The 23,588-nt window shown below is 44.9% G+C and overlaps 1 long non-coding RNA gene and 1 pseudogene across 1 annotated transcript; one reads left to right on the top strand and one right to left on the bottom strand.

The window, feature by feature from the left end:
* The first annotated feature begins 346 nt into the window (after positions 1 to 346).
* LOC131531764 (protein-glutamine gamma-glutamyltransferase K-like) lies at positions 347 to 23,046 on the top strand (annotated as a pseudogene).
* On the bottom strand, positions 11,194 to 12,718 carry LOC131531766 (uncharacterized). The gene is made up of 3 exons (XR_009268780.1): positions 12,633 to 12,718; positions 12,153 to 12,218; positions 11,194 to 11,740 (listed from the first exon to the last, which is right to left on the bottom strand). It is a non-coding gene; the product is annotated as an uncharacterized LOC131531766 (long non-coding RNA).
* Positions 23,047 to 23,588: the final 542 nt, after the last annotated feature.

Below are 23,588 nucleotides of genomic sequence, written 5' to 3'. Positions count from 1 at the left end.
CATTATACACGACATGTGAACACAAAGCATATAAACTCGCATAAAATGCTTCAAAACATTAATACAAAAAATTAACACTTCATTTGGAGTTGAACGTTATTTTGAAACTCACCAAATCCGGGGGATTTCAACAATTAATCAACCGCATCGGATCTCACAGGGTTTACAGTCGCATATCATCTGCTTCATTACCATCGATCATCGTGCTAAAATGACCCAAATAAGATTTATACAAGTGTTAAAACATCATATACATGGTTCATATTATTTATGCATATCAAACAAGGATGACTGTTATAATTGCCTTATAATCTGCGTTGAAGACACTCGCGATTTGCGAAGCTCGTGCTCTCTCTTTGCGACTATGCGTCTCGTATTAGTGACGTCATTCACAGTGCGTTTTATGACAACCGTCTTGTTTTAGTTATTTTAATTATTTTAAAGTTTACAACACAGCAGAACAACTTTGAATACCCATTTTATCAAGCGTTTCAGGGTTTTTTTTTTCTTTGAAAATATAATTATTGCAAATTATATTTGTTCCATTTATTATCATTATTTTTTAGTCAGCTCATTTCTGACCTGGGTTACATCATTCTCTTGTCTATTTCGGGGTCGTCGATTGAGCGTGCATAGCTCCTTACAAGAGGTTTAGGGTGAGGCTGCAGTGGACCTATGGCTGTCATGTCTGTGGCCCTGTGTCAGCAGGTACTTTTCTCCACGTGTTTTGGGAATGTTCAATTGTTGTCAGTCTATGGACTCATGTGAACTGTGTTTTGGCCTTTTTACTACAAACTGAAATTGAATCTGTTGATGGTGTGTCTGTTGGTTCCCCCCTCCCTGGTGTTTGTTTGTGTGGATGTTGTTTTGTTGATTTAAATAAATAAATAAAAAGTTGATCACAAAAAAAATAAAAAATAAATGCCAAATGAGATAGTTCACTACTGCTCATTCCAGGATGAATTAACCGTGCAGGATGGTATTGTGTTTCAAAGGCGAAAGAGTTGTGATACCTGATGCACTCAGAAGTGACATGATACACTGAGTTCACTCTGCACACCTTGGCGTAGAAGGATGTTTGAGAAGGACAAGGGACTGCCTCTACTGGCCAGGTATGAATGCCCAGGTAAAGAGATTCATTGAGAAGTATGACCATTGTACAGTAGATCACTGGAGATGAAACAACAGAGAGAATCACTCTGCTCACATGAACTGCCAGACCGACCGTGGTCTAAAGCCCGGCTCACACTGTGCGATTTTGGTCACGATTTGGTTGTCTGAGACAAATGTTGAAAATCCTAAAAGATTCCTATAATCCTAGTCTAAAATCTGTAGTCTTTGATCTCTGGTTCAGACAAACCATGATCAGAATTAATGCTAAAGATTTCGGTAACACTTTAGAATACTGTTCCGTCGTTAATAAATGACTACACAGGAACAAGTGACTAATGCACTATTAACATTGTAGTAACTACTATTAACTAACAAGAAACTCTGATTAACAATTTATTAAGTAATAGCGCTAAGTTGAAACTGGTAGTTCACTATTAGCTAACCAATAACTACTATTTTTTCATATATCCTGAGAACTCCTAAGAACTACTGTATACATGGTTCATAATTAATGTGAATTATGCATAATGAGTAATTAATTCTAAAATGAAGATCATGGTAACCCACTAGTAATGACTCAAGTATTGCCAAATCCTTCTAAAGGAACTACTAATTACTTGGATCAGTATTCTAAAGTGAAAATCATCATAACTTCCTAATATTGACTGATGTCTGTCACATGTTGACCTAGTTTCCTTAGTTCCCCTGATTAGTTAATTAGCACACCTGTTTCTGTTTCCCCTTGATTACTTTGAGTATTTAAAGCCTGTGTTCTCCCCTGATTCTTTGTCTGCAATTATATTTAACCTGTGTGTTTGCTACCCCTCGTTCCTGGATTGTTTCTTGTACAGATTATTATTAAAAAGACTCTATTTGGACTTTACTCCTCGTCGTGCACCTCATTAGTATAGCACACCGTAACAGAATTGCAGACCATAAAGTGAATTATTTTTTTAAGCTGCGTTTTTCTTTCTGTTTATTTATTTATTTTTGTTTCCTCTCCTGGAATGGCCTTGTCAGCCGTCCAACTCCTGTGCCTGGAGCAGATTCCGTTTGCTGGAGGACCATACCAGGGACTTTCTCGATCTGGCGTGCCTTACCCACTTCCTGGACCGCTCGCTCTGTGTTTTCTACATCTCCAGCTTGAGCAAGCGGTGTAAGGCACGCCTGCCAGCGAACGGTCCCAAAGAGGATTTTACCGCTTGTGTGGAGTGGGTGCTGGAGAATAATGGACTGTTTTTCTCCATCAGCCCCTCAGAGGAGGATATCTCCAGCCCCACTCCCGAACCAGAGACCAGTCAGCCGTCACCCCGTTACCGGAGCTACTGCAGACGGAGAGCCTGAGCCCGCTGCGACTGAGACCGTCATCGTCATAGAGCCTGAGCCTCAAACATCCTCGGACCAAGTGTGTGAGCCGGCAACATCGTCCGTCTTCGAGGCAGTTTTGGTGGTGTACGAGGGCTTGGAGGGAAGCCCCTCCCACACTCCTACGACTGAGAGTGAGCTGCATCTGGTTTCTGGGAGTTATAAAGAGGAACTTATGGACATCTTCCAGATGGACCTTATTGACTGGTTTGGAGAAGTACTAACCTGTGCTCCTGAATCTCCTGCGTCTCCGCTGGTGCCGTCCAGCCCTGAATCTCCTGCGTCTCCGCTGGTTCTGTCCAGCTTAAGTCCTCCTGTGTTCCCTCCCAGCCTCCCTCTCCCACCTCCTCTCAAACCAGATAGTTCCTCGCCTCCATCTCCGCTGATGCCTGTCAGTCCCTCAGCTCACCCTCAGTCAGCGCCTGCCATGCGCTCTGTTCTGCCGCCTCGGGACTTCCAGTCTCCAGCTCCGCCCAGACATGCGGATCCCCTGTCTCCACTTCCAGCCTCCGAGCCATGGACTACACTTCGGTCCTCCGACCCATCGGCTCCGCCTCGGCTCCTAGCTCCCTCGTCTCCACTGTTGCCCATCATCCCACTGGCTCCACTGGGCTCCCTCGTACCTCCGGCTCCGCCTTGGTCAGTCGTCGACCATCCGCCGCCTCAGGACTCCATTCCTCTGGCTTTGCCTCGTCACTCCATCCCTCCGGCTCTGTCAGGCTCCTCCTTCCCTCCAGCTCCACCTTCATCCTCAGTCGCACCGGCTCCACCGCGGTCTTCTGGATCCCCGCCTCCACCTCAGTTGCCTGAGCCTTCAGCTGTGCCTTGGCCCTCCGGATTCTCAGTTTCGCCCGGCTCTCCGTCTGCCCCGTTCCACCTTGGTCTCCACCTCCAGCAGCTCAGTCTCCGTCAGTCGGCCCCCTGGTCCCTTCTCCACCATGGCTCCTCCCGCCGTCAACTCCGCCGTGGGCCGCCATCCTGGCTGGCCTCTGGATTGCCACCTGGCTCCACCTGCTCCGGGCACCTCCCTGGCTCCTTCCTCCATCGACTCCACCCTGGCCCTATGAACTTTGTCCCTTCCCCATTGCCTGCCCTTCTCCTGCTCCACGCCCACCTCCAGAACCCCCACCCTCCCTCCTCTGTTGGACTGCTTTTGTCCCGCGCCGTTCTGGGAGGGGGCGATATGTCACATGTTGACTTAATTTCCTTAGTTCCCCTGATTAGTTAATTAGCACACCTGTTTCTGTTTCCCCTTGATTACTTTGAGTATTTAAAGCCTGTGTTCTCCCCTGATTCTTTGTCTGCAATTATATTTTATCTGTGTGTTTGCTACCCCTCGTTCCTGGATTGTTTCTGTTTCTTGTACGGTTATTATTAAAAAGACTCTGTTTGGAGTTTACTCCTCTTCGTGCGCCTCATTAGTATAGCACACCGTAACAATGTCATTGTGAGCTTTTGAGATATGTAATGTTTTGGATAGTAATGACTCAAGTGTTCCTACATCCTTCTGAAGAAACTACTAATTATTTGGATCAGTATTTTAAAGTGAAGATCACGGTAACCCACTAGTAATGATTTACAGGTGCATCTCAATAAATTAGAATGTCGTGGAAAAGTTCATTTATTTCAGTAATTCAACTCAAATTGTGAAACTTGTGTATTAAATAAATTCAGTGCACAGAGACTGAAGTAGTTTAAGTCTTTGGTTCTTTTAATTGTGATGATTTTGGCTCACATTTAACAAAAACCCACCAATCTCAACAAATTAGAATATGGTGACATGCCAATCAGCTAATCAACTCCAAACACCTGCAAAGGTCTCCTGAGCCTTCAAAGTGGTCTCTCAGTTTGGTTCACTAGGCTACACAATCATGGGGAAGACTGCTGATCTGACAGTTGTCCAGAAGACAATCATCGACACCCTTCACAAGGAGGGTAAGCCACAAACATTCATTGCCAAAGAAGCTGGCTGTTCACAGAGTGCTGTATCCAAGCATGTTAACAAAGTTGAGTGGAAGGAAAAAGTGTGGAAGAAAAAGATGCACAACCAACCAAGAGAACAGCAGCCTTATGGGGATTGTCAAGCAAAATCGATTCAAGAATTTGGGTGAACTTCACAAGGAATGGACTGAGGCTGGGGTCAAGGCATCAAGAGCCACCCACACACAGACGTGCCAAGGAATTTGGCTACAGTTGTCGTATTCCTCTTGTTAAGCCACTCCTGAACCACAGACAACGTCAGAGGCATCTTACCTGGGCTAAGGAGAAGAAGAACTGGACTGTTGCCCAGTGATGAATGAGAGAGGTGGGATACACGAGCACAAAGCTCCTTTTCGCAAACAGTTGAGTGCACAAGCCTTTAAAGTATACTCCTTTGTCAGTCTATGTGAGAGATGCATTCAGAATCAGCACATGGTCACTGTCTAGTGGGCTTTGTTTACAAGTGCGCAACTCATGGCATTCGCTGTTCTTCTGCTGGCGGTTACCAAACAGCGTTGCATTACTGCGGGTGCCCCCTTCTGGATTGGCGGTGAATTGCCTGTATTCATCATAAGGCTTCATGCACCGAACTGAGATGTCCGTACCGTACCGTGACGGTTCGGTACAAATACATGTACCGTGCCACCCCTAGTATACAGTAGTTCTTGGGGAGGTATGAAAAAAATAATAGTTACTGATTAGCTAATAGTGAACTACCACATTCGACTAAGTACTATTACTTACTAATTCATTAATCAGAGTTGCTTGTTAGTTACTAGTAGTTACTAGAGTGATAATATTGCATTACTCATGTGTTCTTGTGTAGTTAGTCATTAATGATGTAACAGTATTCTAAAGTGTTACCATGATTTCTTCTAACCGCATAAACTCTGGAGCTCTCGTCCTCCGCTCACAGAATTCATACGTTGCCTTTGCTATGATAAACACCGGTTGCGCTGCTGTTTTCATGAGGGTGTGTATTGCTGCTTACACTATTCTTCTTAAATACGCCAGTATTGCCGCCATTCATATACTTTTAATGATAGCCAACATTACAGCTCCGCGTGCAATGCAGCTCGCGGTCACTGAACGTGTATGGGTTGATAATGTAGAACTCCAGACAAGTTTTCTTGCGCGCTCTCGTTTTTAACTCGTCTTGACTGTCGTACAGTCTGACATTAATGACAACTGATATCCCACAGTGTGACATGATGTTCATCATGTTCGTACAGTCTGACAAGTACAATCCTAAAGGACTTTAAAAAAAAATCGCACATTGTGAGCCCGGCTTAAGGTGGGCACAGATTTGTTTGTATTCAACAATCTGATCACCATGGATTATTTTTCAAATTTCTGGGAGATCAATTACTTGTGTGACGCGTGTCCCGGGACCTCATCAGCGTCGCCCTGGAAACGGAGGAGAATCACCTGCACATCATTAGCACGGGCTGGCCGGCCGCACCTGGAACTAATCAAGGAGCGTTTAAAAGCACGCCAGAACCAGAGGACGGTGAGATATGACTCCAGTTCTTGCATCGCTGACTGCCCTTTCCCTCTGCCACAGAGAGCGACTCCTGACCGGCCAGCCCCCCACACTCGGACGACACGGACACGAGAACCTCACCCACGCAGAGCACGGAAGCACAAGTGGAACCTGGAGCACGATTCCGATCACTCACGCACGAGCACGACGGCACGAACAAACACGCACAATAAACGCACCCTTCGGGGCATTTATTGATCCTCCGTGTCGTGTGATTCTTCCTCCCGTTACACTGGTGGAGAATGTGGGCATAAACGGGAAGAATCACCGACCGGCAACCTTTGTTTTTCCCGTTTTTCCCTCAGGCGGCGACTCCTCCCCAGCCATGGAAGAACTACTGAAACACCTGACGGAAGTCAGCATCCGTCAGCAGCAGATCACCGAACACATGGCTGCCCGACAAGGAGAGGTGGAGCGGGAACTCGCCGCCCTCAGAGCCGCCTCCGCCCCAGCGGGTTCCGCTGCCCGATCCCCGCGTCAGAGCGCCGGCACTTTTACCAAAAATGACGGCCCACAATGACGTCGAGAGCTATCTCCTGATGTTCGAGGCAACGGCAACCCAGGAAGGCTGGACCCAGGACGAGTGGGCGCGCGCGCTGGCACCGTTGCTTACCGGCGAACCCCAGCCCGCCTATTTCTCAATGACACCAGAGATAAGGGAATCATATGAAGAAGTGAAGAAGGAAATCCTGTCCCGGGTGGGCCTTTCCCCCATCGCAGCGGCCCAATTGGTACACGACTGGGAATACTCCCCCCGGTTGCCAGCCCGCGCCCAGGCTGCTGACTTGTCTCGCCTCGTCCGTCATTGGTTGCTGGTAGGGGACCCCAGCGCCGCCCAAGTGGCCGAGCGAGTGGCTGTAGACCGTCTCCTTCGGGCTCTCCCACGTCCCGTCCGCCAGGCTGCCGGCATGCGGAACCCGCTCACCATGGGAGATCTGGTGGAGGCCATCGAGTTGGCGGAGGCAGCCCACCGTCGTGAGGCTGGGGAGCGAGCGCCACCGATTCCCCGGAGGGTGCACCAGGAGCGACGCTCGCCGGAGGGTACCTTTCGGCCAGTAAGCAGGCCGGCGGCTCCCGAGCCCCAGGACGAGCCGATGCCCACGGAGCCGCCCACCGCACCACGCCGGGCATGGCTGGCAGGTTGCATCGTCCACCACGAGGCCCCACCGGCGGCCCCGAAGATCGACGTCAAGGTCAACGGTCGTCCCTACCGGGCCCTGCTGGACTCGGGCAGTGCGGTCAGCCTGTTACAATCGTCAGTGGTGGCCCCGCAGCCAGGAACCCGGGCCGTGCTCCCCATCACCTGCGTGCATGGCGATACGCGCCAGGTCCCCGCACGACGTGTCCACATCACCGCCGCCTCGGGCTCCTGGCCCGTCGAAGTGGGCTTGGTAAAGGACCTCCCCGTCCCGATCCTCCTAGGACGGAATTGGCCAGGATTTGACCGCCTGCTCGCCGACGCCGCCCAACCTGCCAGCCCGGCCGGGAGCCGCCGCCCTCGGAGATTCAGCCGCCGTCCCCGCCAGAGGGCCGCCCTGCTGGCCTCGGACAGCCCCCGAGATGGTGAGTCCCCCTCCCAAACCACTAACCTCTTTTATGACATCTTTCAACAGGTTAAGGGAGGTGGGACCTTATGAAGGAACAGCTCGGGGACGAGCGGCTGAAGCATTGCTGGGCGCAAGTGAGGATGACTGAAGGAAAGGAAGTGCAGCCACCGCCCCACCCGGTCCCCCACTTCATTGTGAAAAGTGGCCTGCTCTACTGCGTCGCACCGCGAAGGGGGGAGGAGAAACAATTGCTGGTAGTGCCGCGGACCAAGACGGAGACAGTAATAGAGCTCGCCCACTCCCATCCCATGGCCGGACACCTAGGGGCCCACAACACCATACAACGAATTCGGGATCGGTTCCACTGGCCCGGACTAGATGCGGAGGTGAGGCGCTTCTGCCGCGCTTGCCCCACGTGCCAACGGACCTTGCCCAGCACTCCTCCCCCCAGTCCGCTGATCCCCCTGCCCATCATAGAGGTACCCTTCGAGCGAATTGGCATGGATCTCGTGGGGCCGTTGCCGAAGTCCGCCCGGGGCCATAAACACATCGTGGACTATGCCACTCGCTACCCCGAAGCCATTCCCCTCCGGAAAGCAACATCGAAGGCGATCGCCCAGGAACTCTTCTTGCTGAGTAGTCGAATTGGCATGCCCGCGGAGATATTGACCGACCAAGGCACCCCGTTTATGTCCCGGACCATGGCTGACCTCTGTCGGCTCCTGCAGGTTAAACAGCTCCGCACCTCAGTCTACCACCCGCAGACCGATGGGCTGGTCGAAAGATTCAATCAAACCTTGAAGTGGATGCTCCGTCGGGTGGCCGCGGAGGATAAATGGGATTGGGATCGAATGCTTCCGTACGTCCTTTTTGGAATTAGAGAGGTGCCCCAAGCGTCGACCGGTTTCACCCCATTCGAACTCCTGTTCGGACGTCAACCCCGCGGTCTACTCGACGTCGCCAAGGAAGCCTGGGAGCAGCAACCGGCCGCCCATCAGTCCACGATCGAGCACATCCGTGAGATGAGGGAACGGATCGACAGGGTCATGCCGACGGTCCGGGAGCACCTCATCAAGGCTCAACAGGCCCAACAACGGCACTATGACCGGGCAGCCCAACCACGGGAGTTTCAGCCTGGAGACCTCATCCTGGTCCTAGTCCCGACCGCGGCCTGCAAATTTCTAGCCAAGTGGCAGGGGCCATTCACGGTGACGAAAAAGGTGGGGCCCGTCACCTATCGCGTACGCCAACCCGGGAAACGAAAAGAGGAGCAGTTATACCACGTGAATCTCCTGAAGCGGTGGGTCGGGACGAGGACCCAACTGGCCGCCCTAGCCACCACCACTCCCGTGGTTGTAGACATTAACCCCCACCTGTCGGCTGCCCAGAAGACGGAGCTGCAACACCTGGTCGGTCAATTCTCCGACGTGTTCTCTCCACTCCCCGGGCGGACCCACGTCCTTCAGCACGACATCCGCACACCACCAGGCACCATCGTCCGGCAGCGGCCCTATCGAGTGCCAGAGGCTCGGCGACACGCCATTGAAGAGGAAGTGCAGGAGATGCTGAAGTTAGGGGTAATCGAGCCCTCGCGCAGCCCCTGGTCCAGCCCCATCGTTATGGTCCCAAAACAAACCAGAGGCTCATGGACATCTTGCTGAGGCCCCATCAACCCTACGCCGCGGCCTACCTGGATGACGTCATAGTCCATTCGGAGACCTGGGAGGACCACCTGGAGCGGCTGCGGAGGAATGAAGGCCCTCGATGAAGCCAAGTACCTGGGCTACCAGGTGGGACAGGGGCTTATCAAACCGCAGGAGAAGAAGGTGGCAGCGATTCTCTCGGCCCCACGGCCCACCTCCAAGACCCAGGTGCGTGCCTTTTTGGGGTTGGCGGGTTACTATCGGTGTTTTATCCCTAACTTCTCCTCCTTAGCAGCACCCCTGACAGACCTGACCAGGAAGGGGCAGCCGGAGAAGGTCATTTGGGGACACACCGAAGAGGAGGCGTTCAAGAAGGTGAAGGAGGCTCTCACCGCGGCGCCGGTGCTCCGAGCCCCGGACCGATCACGCCCCTCTACAATGGATGACACGGGCCAAGGAGACGAACGCACGAGTCACCCGCTGGTTCCTGGCGCTCCAGGACTTCCACTTCGTCGTGCAACATAGGGCGGGGACGGCCAACGCCAACGCCGACGGACTTTCCCGGATCTGGTCAGCTTTCGCAGGTCTGTCAGGTATTTCTCCCCACCCTCCCCCCCTTTCCCCTCTCGCCCGCAGGGACAGGACGACGCTTAGGGGGGGGGGAGTGTGACGCGTGTCCCGGGACCTCATCAGCGTCGCCCTGGAAACGGAGGAGAATCACCTGCACATCATTAGCACGGGCTGGCCGGCCGCACCTGGAACTAATCAAGGAGCGTTTAAAAGCATGCCAGAACCAGAGGACGGTGAGATATGACTCCAGTTCTTGCATCGCTGACTGCCCTTTCCCTCTGCCACAGAGAGCGACTCCTGACCGGCCAGCCCCCCACACTCGGACGACACGGACACGAGAACCTCACCCACGCAGAGCACGGAAGCACAAGTGGATCCTGGAGCACGATTATCTCACGCACGAGCACGACGGCACGAACAAACACGCACAATAAACGCAACCTTCGGGGCATTTATTGATCCTCCGTGTCGTGTGATTCTTCCTCCCGTTACACTTGCCAGACACAAAGTCTTCAACAGTGTTTAACAAGATGAAAGCACATTTTGCCAGGCAAGGCATACCAGACATTGTGTTCTCAGATAATGGGCCACAATATATGTCAAAAGAATTCAAACAGTTCAGCAGACTCTGGGAGTTTCAGCATAAAACATCATCTCCAGCCCATCCACAAAGTAATGGGAAAGCAGAGTCAAGACAGCAAAATGCCTGATGCAGAAAGCTAAGATTTCAGGTCGAGATCCATACCTGGCGATCTTAGATCACAGAAACACTCCGTCACAGGGTCTGACTGAAAGCCCAGCTCAGAGACTGTTAAGCAGAAGGACAAGCACGCTCCTCCCAACTCACAGCTAATAACATCAGACCAAGGGAGCAATGTGTTCAGTCAAATGGGCACACAAAACCAATTGTCACTACCAGAGCAGGTCGGATTAGTGTTAGACCTCAATATTTGAAGGACTATGTAACTTAGTTAAACACAGACTGTTTTTTTATTTTTATTTTCTCACCCTCTGTTCTTGATAGAAGAACCTATGTTTTGGCAGACTGTGTTTTAACCCAAATGCCTAAGTTATAAAAAAAAAAAAAAGAGAGAGAGAGAAGGAGAAAGCGAAAAGATACATTTTAGAGTGGCCTTTTATTGTGGCCAGCCTAAGGCGCACCTGTGCAATAATCATGCTGTCTAATCAGCATCTTGATATGCCACACCTGTGAGGTGGATGGAGTATCTCAGCAAGGAGAAGTGCTCACTAACACAGATTTAGACAGATTTGTGAACAATATTTGAGAGAAATAGGCCTTTTGTGTACATAGAAAAAGTCTTAGATCTTTGAGTTCAGTTCATGAAAAATGGGGGCAAAAACAAAAGTGTTGCGTTCATAATTTTGTTCAGTGTATTTAAAGACAAATATGCCAGGTTGTAACTGAAAAAAAAAAAAGTAAGGATGTAACAATGTGATTGTTATTTGACTCATTAGAGTCACGGATACAAAGTAGTTGTCTGAGAGTTATTTATTTATTCGCTCCAGAGAAGAATAAGAGTGAAACACTGAATCCCTGAGAAAGAGAGTGCGGTCTTGGTCTGAATATAAGCATATATTCTGCACAGAAACGTCTGAATCCAGTTCAGATCATGGTAGTAGCAAGAATAAAAGAACTTCATGCATCTCCTCCTTCAAAAATCTTGTGAAGTGAGAAGAGAAATCATCAGGTTGGCTCTGATTTTCAACAAGGCAATGATTCACGAGTAAGACTTCAGTGAGGTTGCAAGGTCCAAAAATAGTATTCTGGCTTCATAAAGAACATGTCAGTCAGGGTTGTTCTGAAGGGGTCTTGTGTCTGACGGTAAGATGACTCTCTGCTCATCTATCCATTTGACCCGGAAGTGAAGGATGAGGCTGAAGAAGTCTTCGTCTGAGACTGTAGGGTCTCTGGTGGGAGGAGGTGGATGAGCATATCTCTGATCATCCAGTCATGATCCCTGCACAAGCCAAAAACAGCTATTGAACATATACTTTCAAAAATGAATGGATGGATGGATGGATCTTTTGCTGCTTTCTGTCATGTTGGACCAGAATCACTAAACACACTATAGTTATGTCATATCAATTTTCTTAAATCCTTGTAGAGTCATTGTTCCTTTAAAAATGTACTGGACTGATGACTTATGGATGATTTTGGGTCATTTTGATTTAATTGGCCTTATTAAGGCCATTTCTCCTTATTTTCTCATATGCCTTCTGGGTGGAGCATGAGGTTCAGGTCAGGAATGATTAACATGTTATATTAAAAAAAAGAATCATGACATGCTTGACAATACCTTCTATAATATAGCTGATACATCCAATCCAAAGGTACATACTGAATTGAAGTTACAAAATCATATTCCTTACCTCCACTTCAAATAAGAGACATCTCTTTCCTCATCACTTCAGGGGCCGCAAGCAACATTTTATCTTCTGTCAGGAAAAAAAAGAAGAAAAAAGAAATTAAAGATTAAAACATGGCAATTTTTTCATTAATCCTCTTGCATGTGAATTTCCATAATCTGCTTTTCAATTTTATGAGTCATTCTATTTAATAACTGCCTTACAGTCATATATCAAAGAGTCATCCTTGTTCTCAAAATCATGAGAAATAAATGTAAGAATAATGGACTCTTAACTATAATCCAATAATCCACTATTACTGTATGTATCAGAGCTAATTTTGCCTTAAACCTCTTATTTAATCTCTATGTTGAAAGGAGCTCTGTTCTTTCAAGTGTATGTTATAAAATAAAATAATTTAAAAAAAATTCTGCCTTGCATGTCTTAATATAACAAGATTAACAAACAGGGTCAGTAAGAAATAAACAGACATACTTTACTTACAGAATGTTTATGATATTTTTGGAAGAATACTAATATACAGTGCCCTCCAAAAGTATTGGAACAGTAAAGACAAAATTGCTCTGTTGGCTGTGGAGTCAAGACATTTACAAATATGATTAAAAGATGAATATGAGAGAAAACTACAGAATGTCACATTTTATTATTGGGTGATTCAACACATAGATGTTTTACCAGCTAAGAAGTTCAGGACTTTTAGAGTTTCATCCCTCTATCTCATGTGAGCATAAGTATTGGAACAGTTGCCTCACAGGTATTCCTAAGTGTGTCCATGCATTAATTCTTCCGATATTAAAAGCAGGGAATGTGTCGTCAGTTATATCCATTACTTCTGCATTCTGAATCTTGCATTCGATGATGACACACAGAAACCAGGATGAAGATGAGGGAGCTGACTTTGAGGGAAAAGCAAGCAATTTGGATGCTAAAAGAAAAGAGGAAGTCAATCAGAGCTATAGCAAAAACAAAAACAAAGGGCATGGAGAAATCAAGAGTATGGAAACCACCAGCGACACCAGCAACCATCAACGACCTGATCGGCTGAGAAAACAACAGTAGTTAATGACAGACAAATCATAAAAGCTGTGAAAATGAACCCTAAAAGACATGTCTGTAAAATCACCTACAACTTCCAGAAAGCTGGGGTGATGCTCTGACAATCTACTGTCCTCAGGAGACTTTTACACAGAATAACAGAGGCTACACAGCAAGAAACAAACCTCTGACCAACTCCAAAAATAGAAAGGCAAGATTAGAGTCTGCAAAAAAGCACAAAGGTGAGCCAGAAGAGCTTTAGAACTGTGTTTATGGACCGATGAGACAAAGATGAACCTTTATCTAAGTGATGGGAAAGCAAAAATGTGGAGAAAAAAAGGGAACTGCAAATGATCCCATGCATACAGCCTCATCTGTAAAGCATGGTGGAGGTGGTGTCATGGCATGGGCATGCATGGCTGCCTCTGGAACAGACCCTCTCAACTTTACTGATGACTTAATGTATGATGACAGTAGCAGAATAAATTTGGAAGGGTACAAAACCATCTTGCCTACCAATATTCAAGAAAATGCCACCAGATTCATTGGGAAGTGCTTCATATTGCATCAGGACAATGACCCAAAACACCCTGCCAGTTCAGTCAAGGAATTTATAAGGGCAAAGGAATGGAAAATCTTAGATTGCCCAAGTCAATCTCCAGATTTAAATCCGATTGAACATGAATTTCACCAGCTGAAGAGGAGAGTAAAGGCAGAAACTCCCCAAACCAAGCAACAATTGGAATTAAAGGCTGCATTAAAGGCTGGGAAAAGTATTTCAAAGGATGAGACGAAGAGTCTGGTGATGTCTATGGGTCACAGATTCACTGCTGTGATTGCGCACAAGGGATCTGCAACTAAATAATACACTGTTAGACATTTCTGTAATTTCCACAGTTATTTACTGTATATCACCCAGTGTAATACTGCAAATTCCCTTTACAGTGAATAACTGTAATACCCTTTGCATCATGGGAATTTTCTGTGACGTCAGACCTCATATACAGAGACTTACTGTATTTTTTAAAATTGCTGTACACTACTGTAACGGTCTCTTTGGCGCCATTATACTGAGGTCGTTTTATTTTCCTCATTTCTTACATTTGTATTGACACAATTTGCCCTACACCGTGTCTACAACGCCACAACAGCTTGGGACTGACTACACTGGACATGTTACATCGCTTCTAATGATTGGAAAATCCGTTTGTACTTCATGTCAGAAACAGCGCGAGCGCTTGGAGTACATCTGTACATCAGAAATACACCGGGGCATCACATTACTGTCCGCATCCACTGTAGATAGTATAAATAATGGGTTCCATATTGCTTTTTTATCGAGTCGCGTCTCGCCGCGCCACTCGTGTCCGAGGAAGACACGGAAGCAGCGGGGCGGGTTTTTCCCGGGGATGAACCCGCCAGAGTGGAAGAGCTCCGGAGAACATCTATGCTGTGTGTCGATGCACTTTACGAGAGCATAAGACCAGCAAGCAAGGTAAAAATATGTACGTTTGTCTGTGTCAGATTTTTGCACACCAGTTTACCTAACATTAGTAACATTTACTCGTCAACATGGCGGTTACAGAACTTTTACCATGGTAAACTGCGCTGTCGTTTCAAACGACTTTTGTCAGCTTATTGAATTAAGTTACCAAATTAAAATATTTTTTAACGAGCAACGCTTATCTTATATTAACATTAGGTTAACTAATGTGAAATTTAGTTCAGGTGTTAGTAGTTAATGTTGGCCAGTAGCCTGAGAAAATAAAATTGCATGTTAGCTAGGTTAAACTAGTTTTATGGGTAGCTGCCTTTCTAGTTTTAGAATTAGTTTGTTATAGTTTTTAAAGAAATTTAAGATTTACTGCAATGAAGCATCAAGAAAGACGGGCAGGCCAGCCACCCTGACTGTGCGTTCACACCAGACGAATAAATTGCGCTATTCGCGCGTAGTTGGATGCTTGAACATTTTGAGTTTACTCGCTTCATTCGCGCGTGACAATAGCCTTGTTTGAGATGAGCAAAATCTGCGCAGAACCGATCACCGGTGATCACCGCGAGGTGCATGCCGGTTAGAAAAGTGTCCGAGTTACGTCCGCCTTGCTCTGATGTCATGCTGACGTGTGCCAAAAAACTCTCGCGACGGCGAGGCGGCTGTGTCGGATTGAGCAGTCACACGCAGTTGCTCTCCACCGACTGCGCTGATCAAAAGCAGGATGGGAAACGACTGACTGACGACACAGCTTAATGCCCATTGGTTCAGACAACCGTGATGCTGCCTTATCTTCTAAAATGTTTTATTTTTTAAATCTGATTTCATGCTATTATGTATTTAAATTGTGCATGAATATTTCCAAACACTATGACAATGCGATCTCTGTGTGAGATATGTGATTATTGTCATATTTTCTATAAAAATCTAAAATACATGTTTGAATTAAAATAAAAAATGTATGATAAATACGCCTTTCGTATGGAATTAAATAGCAAGCACTTAGAGTGTCTTGTTCATATTCATATAAAAGCAACAGAACTGAAATTATATCATGTTTATAAGCAGCACAGCATATGAGTGAGAATAACGCGATATCTGCCTTTGATCTCGTTGGTATCTGTTCCACTTCGAGAGCACAAAACTGTCCGTCTTGACTGCGTTTATTTCACTCCTCCCCTCACTGCAGCCACCTACTCTCGCCTACATTTCAGGCAAGGCCAGGCGCATCTCAAACAAGCCTATTCACTTTACAGCAGACGCGAATTCGCGTCATGGGAGGGGCTTCTGCCAGGCGAACGGCTCCTGTCTCGTTGCGAAATGGCTGACATGGATAAAATACGGCGAATAAGCTCAATTTAGCTAGCTTGTAGTCTCAATATATATATATATATATATATAGCTCAAATTGTATAAAGAGCGTTTTTTACAACTTACCAGATTGTCCGACCTCCTCACTCACTTGCTTCCAAACAAAATCCTTTTTATTCCTGTTTCTGTAAAAGTACGAAAATGTAGGCTATCATACAGCTCTGGGTGTCCACAAACAGATGATTATTTTGTCCTCCATTATTGTTTGGGATTCCCTCCGCTCGCTACGTCGTAATCATGTCACTACTAGAGCAAGCTCCTGATTGGTTAACGCGGCGCGAATTTTCGCCAAAGTTCAGATTTTGGAGCAGCACCTGGGTTTTGCAGATGGCTATGTATTATTTGGCTGCTTGTCTTTTTTCCCCATTATGTTTCTGTTGCCTAAAGATTCTTTGTGAGGATAAATCCAGAGGACACAACACAATGTGAAATGGTGAAGATGCACTGTTCCAGCATTGAAAGACTGTGTTTTTAAGTGTTATACATGCAATGTTTTAAATAAAGAATTTGATATTTTGTAATTATTGTGTCTGTTTTAATTGAATGCCAGTAGTACCTATGTAGAGTAAAAATAAATTGAATTCTATATAAAATTTATAAAATCTAATCTATATTAAAATGAATGAATTACAGTAGTATACTGATAAATCAAATACAGTTTGCTACTGTAGATCTTAATTACAGTAACTTACTGGCAACAGTGTTGCCAGTAAGTTACTGTAAAAACCCTTTGAAATGTCTAACAGTGTAGCTTTTAATCTTTTATATCTGCCATATGTTCAGCTGTCCCAAACCTTATGCTCACATCAATGAGTGGGATGAACTCTAAAAGTGCTGTTCTTTTTATTTGGTGAAACATGTATGTGTTGAAACAGCTAATAATAAAATGTGACATTCTGTAGTTTTGTCTCATATTCATCTTTTCATCATATTTGCAAATGTCTTGACTCCACAGCCAACAAAACAATTTTGTCTTCACTGTTTCAATGCTTATGGAGGGCACTGTATATATATACATACTCCAATTCAAGATATACTGTAAGAATGACTAAATAAAATTGAGAATATTTATTATATTATCATATTAGTTTTACTACTGTTGTCTACATCTTATTCGCTTTGCTCACGTCCGGTGTAGACAAGGTATTAGTATGAAAAATTACTAGAAAATGACTTAAAGTTTAAAAGTTCAGAACAATTAAACTAAGATGTTAATTTGTCCCATTAATTAGTAAAAATTAACATGACTCAAAATCCTTTCATCTCTTTGTTAAGAGAACAATTACTCACACTCTTCAGCTATGAGCTGTGGATGGGGTGGAGATGGAGATGTAGTATAAATATCTCGTCTGCTGTGGAGACAAACAACAGGTTGAGCAACAAGCTGGTTAAAGCAGGACTTACTGTTCACTTGCTGCAGCACTTCAAGTGTTTGGTTCAGTTTCTCTTCAAAAGACAAGAACTAAAACCATGTAAGTAATCATCTCAGACACTGTTTGAAACTTATTATGAATTGCTATTAGAAAGCTGACATCTAGAATTCATAGGCTGCTTTTGTGCATCAAGAGTTAGTTAAAAACCCAACTTTAGCAGATTATTATTTCTGAAGACTTTGCTTTTCTTGTATGATTATAATGTTGCCTTTTGGGAACAGCCTAATGTTCTCAAGAAACCAAACTAATGTTAGGATGATATGTTTTTGCTCTCCAGTAAAAACAGCTTAAAAAGAAACTGGAGATCTGATTATTTTTAGGAACAAAGACACCTTATTCATGAATTTATTAACCATCTACTGACCAATTACATATCATACTCATGTCTCTCATTTCTTTCATTTTTGCGCAGCATGCCTTTTGCATACAACCCATGCAAAAGCCTCTGCAGCGTTGGCCGTTTCCCAGCCATTAGACTGCAGGACGATCACTACAGGAGAGCAGGATGCTACTCATCGGTTTACAACAACCCTTCCATTAACCCATGTGCTATCTCTTATGCTCACCCATATGTTAACTCTGGTGTTAACCCTTACGCTATGTCTTATGCTCACCCATATGTTAACTCTGGTGTTAACCCTTACGCTATGTCTTATGCTCACCCATATGTTAACTCTGGTGTTAACCCTTACGCTATCTCTTATGCTCACCCATATGTTAACTCTGGTGTTAACCTTTACGGTATCTCTTATTCTCACCCATATGTTGACTCTGGTGTTGACTCATACGTCAGCCCTTATGTTAACACATGTGCTACTCCTTTCGTTACTCCATACACTACTTCTTGCAGCTCTGTCACTACAAGCCATGAATATGAGAAAAAGGAAGTTGTCGTCAAGGGATATGTGGATGATTTCGCAGGCACACGAGTCTGTGGAGTAGAGAGTAAGAGTATTTGTGTTTTCTGTTTCTTTGTTCTGCAATGCATGATGGGAAATGTCTTATTCTTAATCATAACTCAATTAATTATTTGTTTGATAATAAATTACCTGTTTTCTGCTTTTTTCATTTTCTCAGGTGCTCTCCTCCGGGTGAGTAAGGTTGACCTTATCAGATGCAGGACTGGACTGAATCGTCAGGAGCATCACACACATTGTTTCCTTGATGATCGTCTCATCGTCCGCAGAGGACAGTCTTTCAATATGTGGGTTGATCTGTGTCGTCCTTTCAATCCCAGTTCTGACAAGCTTCACCTGGAGCTCAAACTAGGTTTGTTATGACCAACAGCGTGCGGAAACATGGCAAGAAATAACATGTACAGGAAGAACACGTGAGAAGCTGAACCAACATTTCTACCATCATTGAAATCTCTTGTTCTTCTGTGTGTTTTACAGGTCACATCCCATCCATCCGGGACGGCACACATGTGATCGTTCCAATAGTGGAAGAATTCAGTAGTGGCTGCTGGGGGGCAAAGATTGTGGAACGAGTACAAAACCGAATCAGACTGTCTGTGCACTCTCTTTCGACTGCTTGCGTTGGACGATACCAACTCAGTGTCGTGACACACTGTGCAGGAGGCAGATTCACTTTACCTTATGTTCCTGAAAATGACATTTACATGCTGTTCAACCCCTGGTGTAAAGGTATGCGTTTCATTACACTTTTTAAAATAATCATGAACCTGAATATTTGCTTAAAGTGCAATGTTCTCTTTATCAGATGACTGTGTGTACCTGAGTGATGAGGCGGAGAGAGCTGAGTATGTGCTGAATGACATGGGCAGAATCTACTATGGAACTAAGCAGCAGATTGCCTGCAAAACATGGCACTTTGGTCAAGTAAGAGCCAGACTTTCACTCATATATTAAAAAAATGCTTACACATTAGTTAACATTATGTCAGAGAGCCGCTGTGAATCCACTGATTTCAGTGGGAATAATGTGTCACAAGAAAATGGCACAAACAACAAAATTGTTATTTTTCTAGTGTCTAAGTAACCCCATAAATAACAAGGGTGTGCATTAAACATGTTGGAACTTATTGGGGTTTCTGCTGGAAATGTCTTTTCACATTCCATTTCTCTTGAAGCGTCTGAGATATAATTGTAAAGAATAAGCTCTACTCTACAAGAGACAGCATGGCAAATTTTTCAATTTCCTCTCTCCTGTGTCTGATTTTTAGTTTGAGGAGGGAATCTTGCCTGCATGTATGTATGTGTTGGAGAGGAGCGGTACACCTTGCTCAGGATGGGGAAACCCCATTAGCATTTCCAGAGTGCTGTCTGACATGGTGAGTCTTCATTTTTTTTCTTATCAATACCCTGATTTCATATCGGAAAGCCTTTACAATGGTCCAATTTGTTTTCTTCTGAGTGTGGTTTCTGCATTCAAAATATGTGATATTTTATTAACAAATTTCGGGAGGAGCATGCACAGATAATTAACACGGCCAATTCATCATCAGTAATTACATCACCTATCCAATCAGCACGAGAGAGAACCCCAATAAATAATCAAAGCAGTCTCACCTTCATTATCTCTCGTCTTCCAGCATCCCTCCACCACCCCGACTCCTCACCTTCAGCCTGTTTCTACCCCAGCACGGGGAGGAGCACTCGGGGGGAATGCTCTGGGTCCGAGCTCGGCATTTAGCTCGGACCCCTCTCCCCGGACAGGGGGAGTACCCTGGGCTCGGGAGTAATTACCGAGCTCAGAGCCCTCTCCCTGGACAGCTCACCAAATATGCATAACCTTTACTCAGTTTATTATATGTAGGTGTGAACTCGTGAAAATAGTTTTAATCATCTCTCCTTGTCAGGTTATTGCCAACAAAAACTGTGGTGTGCTGATGGGTAACTGGTCAAACTGCTATGGAGATGGAATTGCTCCGACATCCTGGTGCAGCAGCAGTGCCATCCTGAGACAATACTACAAATGTGGAGGAGTACCTGTCAGATATGGACAGAGCTTGGCCTTTGCTGGAGTCACCAACACACGTAAGAGTTCCTGCAGACTGGACGAGGAGAAAAAGTTTTGAGAAAATGAATGTAGATGTAATGCACTTATATTCTTCTCTTTCTCATAGTGTTGAGGTGTTTGGGTATTCCTGCTCGCCCAGTTTCAAACTTCTTTTCTGCTCATGACACTGATGTTAGTTTGACAACTGACGTCTATTTCGATGAGAAATTCCAGCTGATGGACCACATGAACCGTGATTCAATCTGGTAAGTGACATTACCGTTTGTGATGTCCTAAAGAGTTCCTCTGAATGTGCATTATGTGTTTATATTTCTTTCATGTTCTCTTCCATGTAGGAACTACCACGTGTGGAATGAGGCCTGGATGACTAGATCAGACCTACCATCTGGTTTCGGAGGTTGGCAGGTGCTTGATTCCACTCCTCAACTGACCAGCCAGGGCTTATTCCGCTGCGGCCCCACCTCTGTTGCTGCGATCCGCAGCGGGCAGGTCTTCATGAAGCATAATGCGCCCTTCATTTTCGCCGAAGTGCGTTAATTCCTTTAACTTACCATTGTATCATACAGTGATTATAATGACATATAACTTATGATTCTTGTTTGTCTCTTTGTGCTCTAGGTGAATAATGATAAAGTTTACTGGCAGCGGAGATGTGATGGTACATTTGGTGTTGTCCACGTTGAGAAGGATGTAGTAGGTCACTGCATCAGCACCAAGGCTATCGGCTCAGATCAACGTATAGACATCACAAACCTCTACAAACACCCACTTGGTAAAAACCACATGCATGTCTCTTAAAACATCCGGTTCAGCTCTCAACACCATGGTGCTTATACTAGTGATGAATGTTGGTGTTTCTTCTGTGATTCATTCCTCTCTAAATTTTCCTTCTACTTTCATTGATTAGGTTCTTCTGAGAAGTTAACTGCTTTGGAAACAGCTGTTCGTCATGGCTTAAGAAGATCCACATACCCACTGCCCAGTGCTGCGGATGTTGTCTGTGAAGTCAGCCTGAAAGGGGATGGACCATATATTGGCAAAGAAGCTGTGCTTTGCATCAATCTAAGAAACAATTGCAGCTCAGCTCGTAGCATCACCCTCCACAGCCACGCTGCAGCCATGTACTACACCGGAGTCAGGAAGACCTTCCTGAAGAGAGACCACACATGCATTGAGCTCAATTCCTCTGAATGTGAGTAATTAAAAAAAAAAATGTTAACAGTTGCAATAGATGAGACCACCCAGTTGCTATAACATAGTTTATGGGTAAAGAGACCTGAGTATTCATTCAATATTTGTCACGTTTAACCACTATAGGCAGAACTCTGGATTGGACCCTGAGTTATGAAGAGTATAGGAACACGTGGTGGATCACGCCTCTGATGCTCAACCTCTTTGGACACGTGACTCAGACTAAGCAGGTTCTGGCCACCCAGTACAGCTTCAGACTGCACACCAGACCTTGTTATCGCTGTGAGTTCAAAGTTATGGTTCAACTGATAAATCTTTTGATTGTTTGAAATCATTTAGTGCTAAATTGTGTCTTGCATGTGGTTCTTCTCAGCCTGTATGTGATGCTGTCTTGGGTCAAGAAGTGCCAATCAAAGTCACTTTCCAGAATCCACTGCCTTGTGTCCTGAGGAACGGTGTATTCCGCTTATGGGACTTGGACTGCCGCATGCCAGAGTTATCAACTATGGGTAAAATGAATTCCATTAATTGTTTAATTAAATAATAAATTCATTTTGCATTATTCTTTTTAATTTTCACTTAATTATATAAATTATTATTGCTAGACAGTGATTATTCAATCCAAAAAAAAGTACAATATAATAATCGCAGTAGTATTAAATAATCTTTTTCTTTCTTTCACAGTGATATTGCAGGGCATGCCACAGTGTGCCTGACGGAGAAGTTTATTCCCAAGTGTCACGGCTCACATAAACTTCTGGCCTCATTTGATTCTCCTCAGCTCACTCAGGTGCATGGATGCGCCAACATTGCTGTCAAACAGCACTGTTAAACCAATCAAATTACTAAAACAAACGTCAAGGAAATGTCACGGCTCCGCTGAATATAAAGCACTAACATAAAACTGAATTGCAGAATTAGATAACGGCTGTTAGTTTCTCTTAACCTACAAGCTGTAAAAATTAAACTTTGTTTAAACTTTGGGGGGATTGGCATTTATGAGTTTGAGAGATTGCAAATGTCATTCTAAACAGTCATTAACCTTTTTTTTTTTTTTTTTCTCATTTGGAAACTCAAGTAATTGTTTCATGGTGTGGGTTACTCTGTCCTGTCTAGCTTCAGCTTCAAATAAAATATTTCCAGCATACTAAACTGTGTCAGTTTGTGATGTGTAATTGAGCAGGGTCTATTAAAATGAGGCTTTATTCCCCTCTTGTCATTTAAATTTAGTAATACATTCTTGTCTTATATACTTTCCAGAACATAGAATTTTATATTTACATAAATCCAAACTTTTGCAGACTGCTTGTTTCTAAAACCTCAAAATATTAATATAGAGCATTGCTTCGCTGGTATTAAAAGATAACAGAAAACATTTCAAGTCAAAGAAAGAATCAAAACAGAACTGATACTATGTTTAGTGTTAAAAATATATATATAAAATTATCTGACATAATCTACCGCTGGTTAAATCCATCCTTGGTCTGAATATAAGCATATATTCTGCACAGAAACATCTGAATCCAGTTCAGATCATGGTAGTAGCGAGAATAAAAGAACTTCACGCATCTCCTCCTTCAAAAATCTTGTTAAGTGAGAAGAGAAATCATCTTGTTGGCTCTGATTTTCAACAAGGCAATGATTCATGAGTAAGACTTCAGTGAGGTTGCAAGGTCCTAAAATAATATTCTGGCTTCATAAAGAACATGTCAGTCAGGATTGTTCTGAAGGGGTCTTGTGTCTGACGGTAAGATGACTCTCTGCTCATCTATCCATTTGACCCGGAAGTGAAGGATGAGGCTGAAGAAATCTTCGTCTGAGACTGTAGGGCCTCTGGTGGGAGGAGGTGGAGGAGCACAAAAATTGAATGGATGGATGGATCTTTTGCTGTTTTCTGTCATGTTGGACCAGAATCACTAAACACACTATAGTTATG

This window comes from Onychostoma macrolepis, chromosome 23, assembly GCF_012432095.1.
Source record: "Onychostoma macrolepis isolate SWU-2019 chromosome 23, ASM1243209v1, whole genome shotgun sequence".
Taxonomy (NCBI): domain Eukaryota; kingdom Metazoa; phylum Chordata; class Actinopteri; order Cypriniformes; family Cyprinidae; genus Onychostoma; species Onychostoma macrolepis.
The sequence above is the reverse complement of the archived record's forward strand: the minus strand, read 5'-3'. Positions and strand labels throughout refer to the sequence as shown.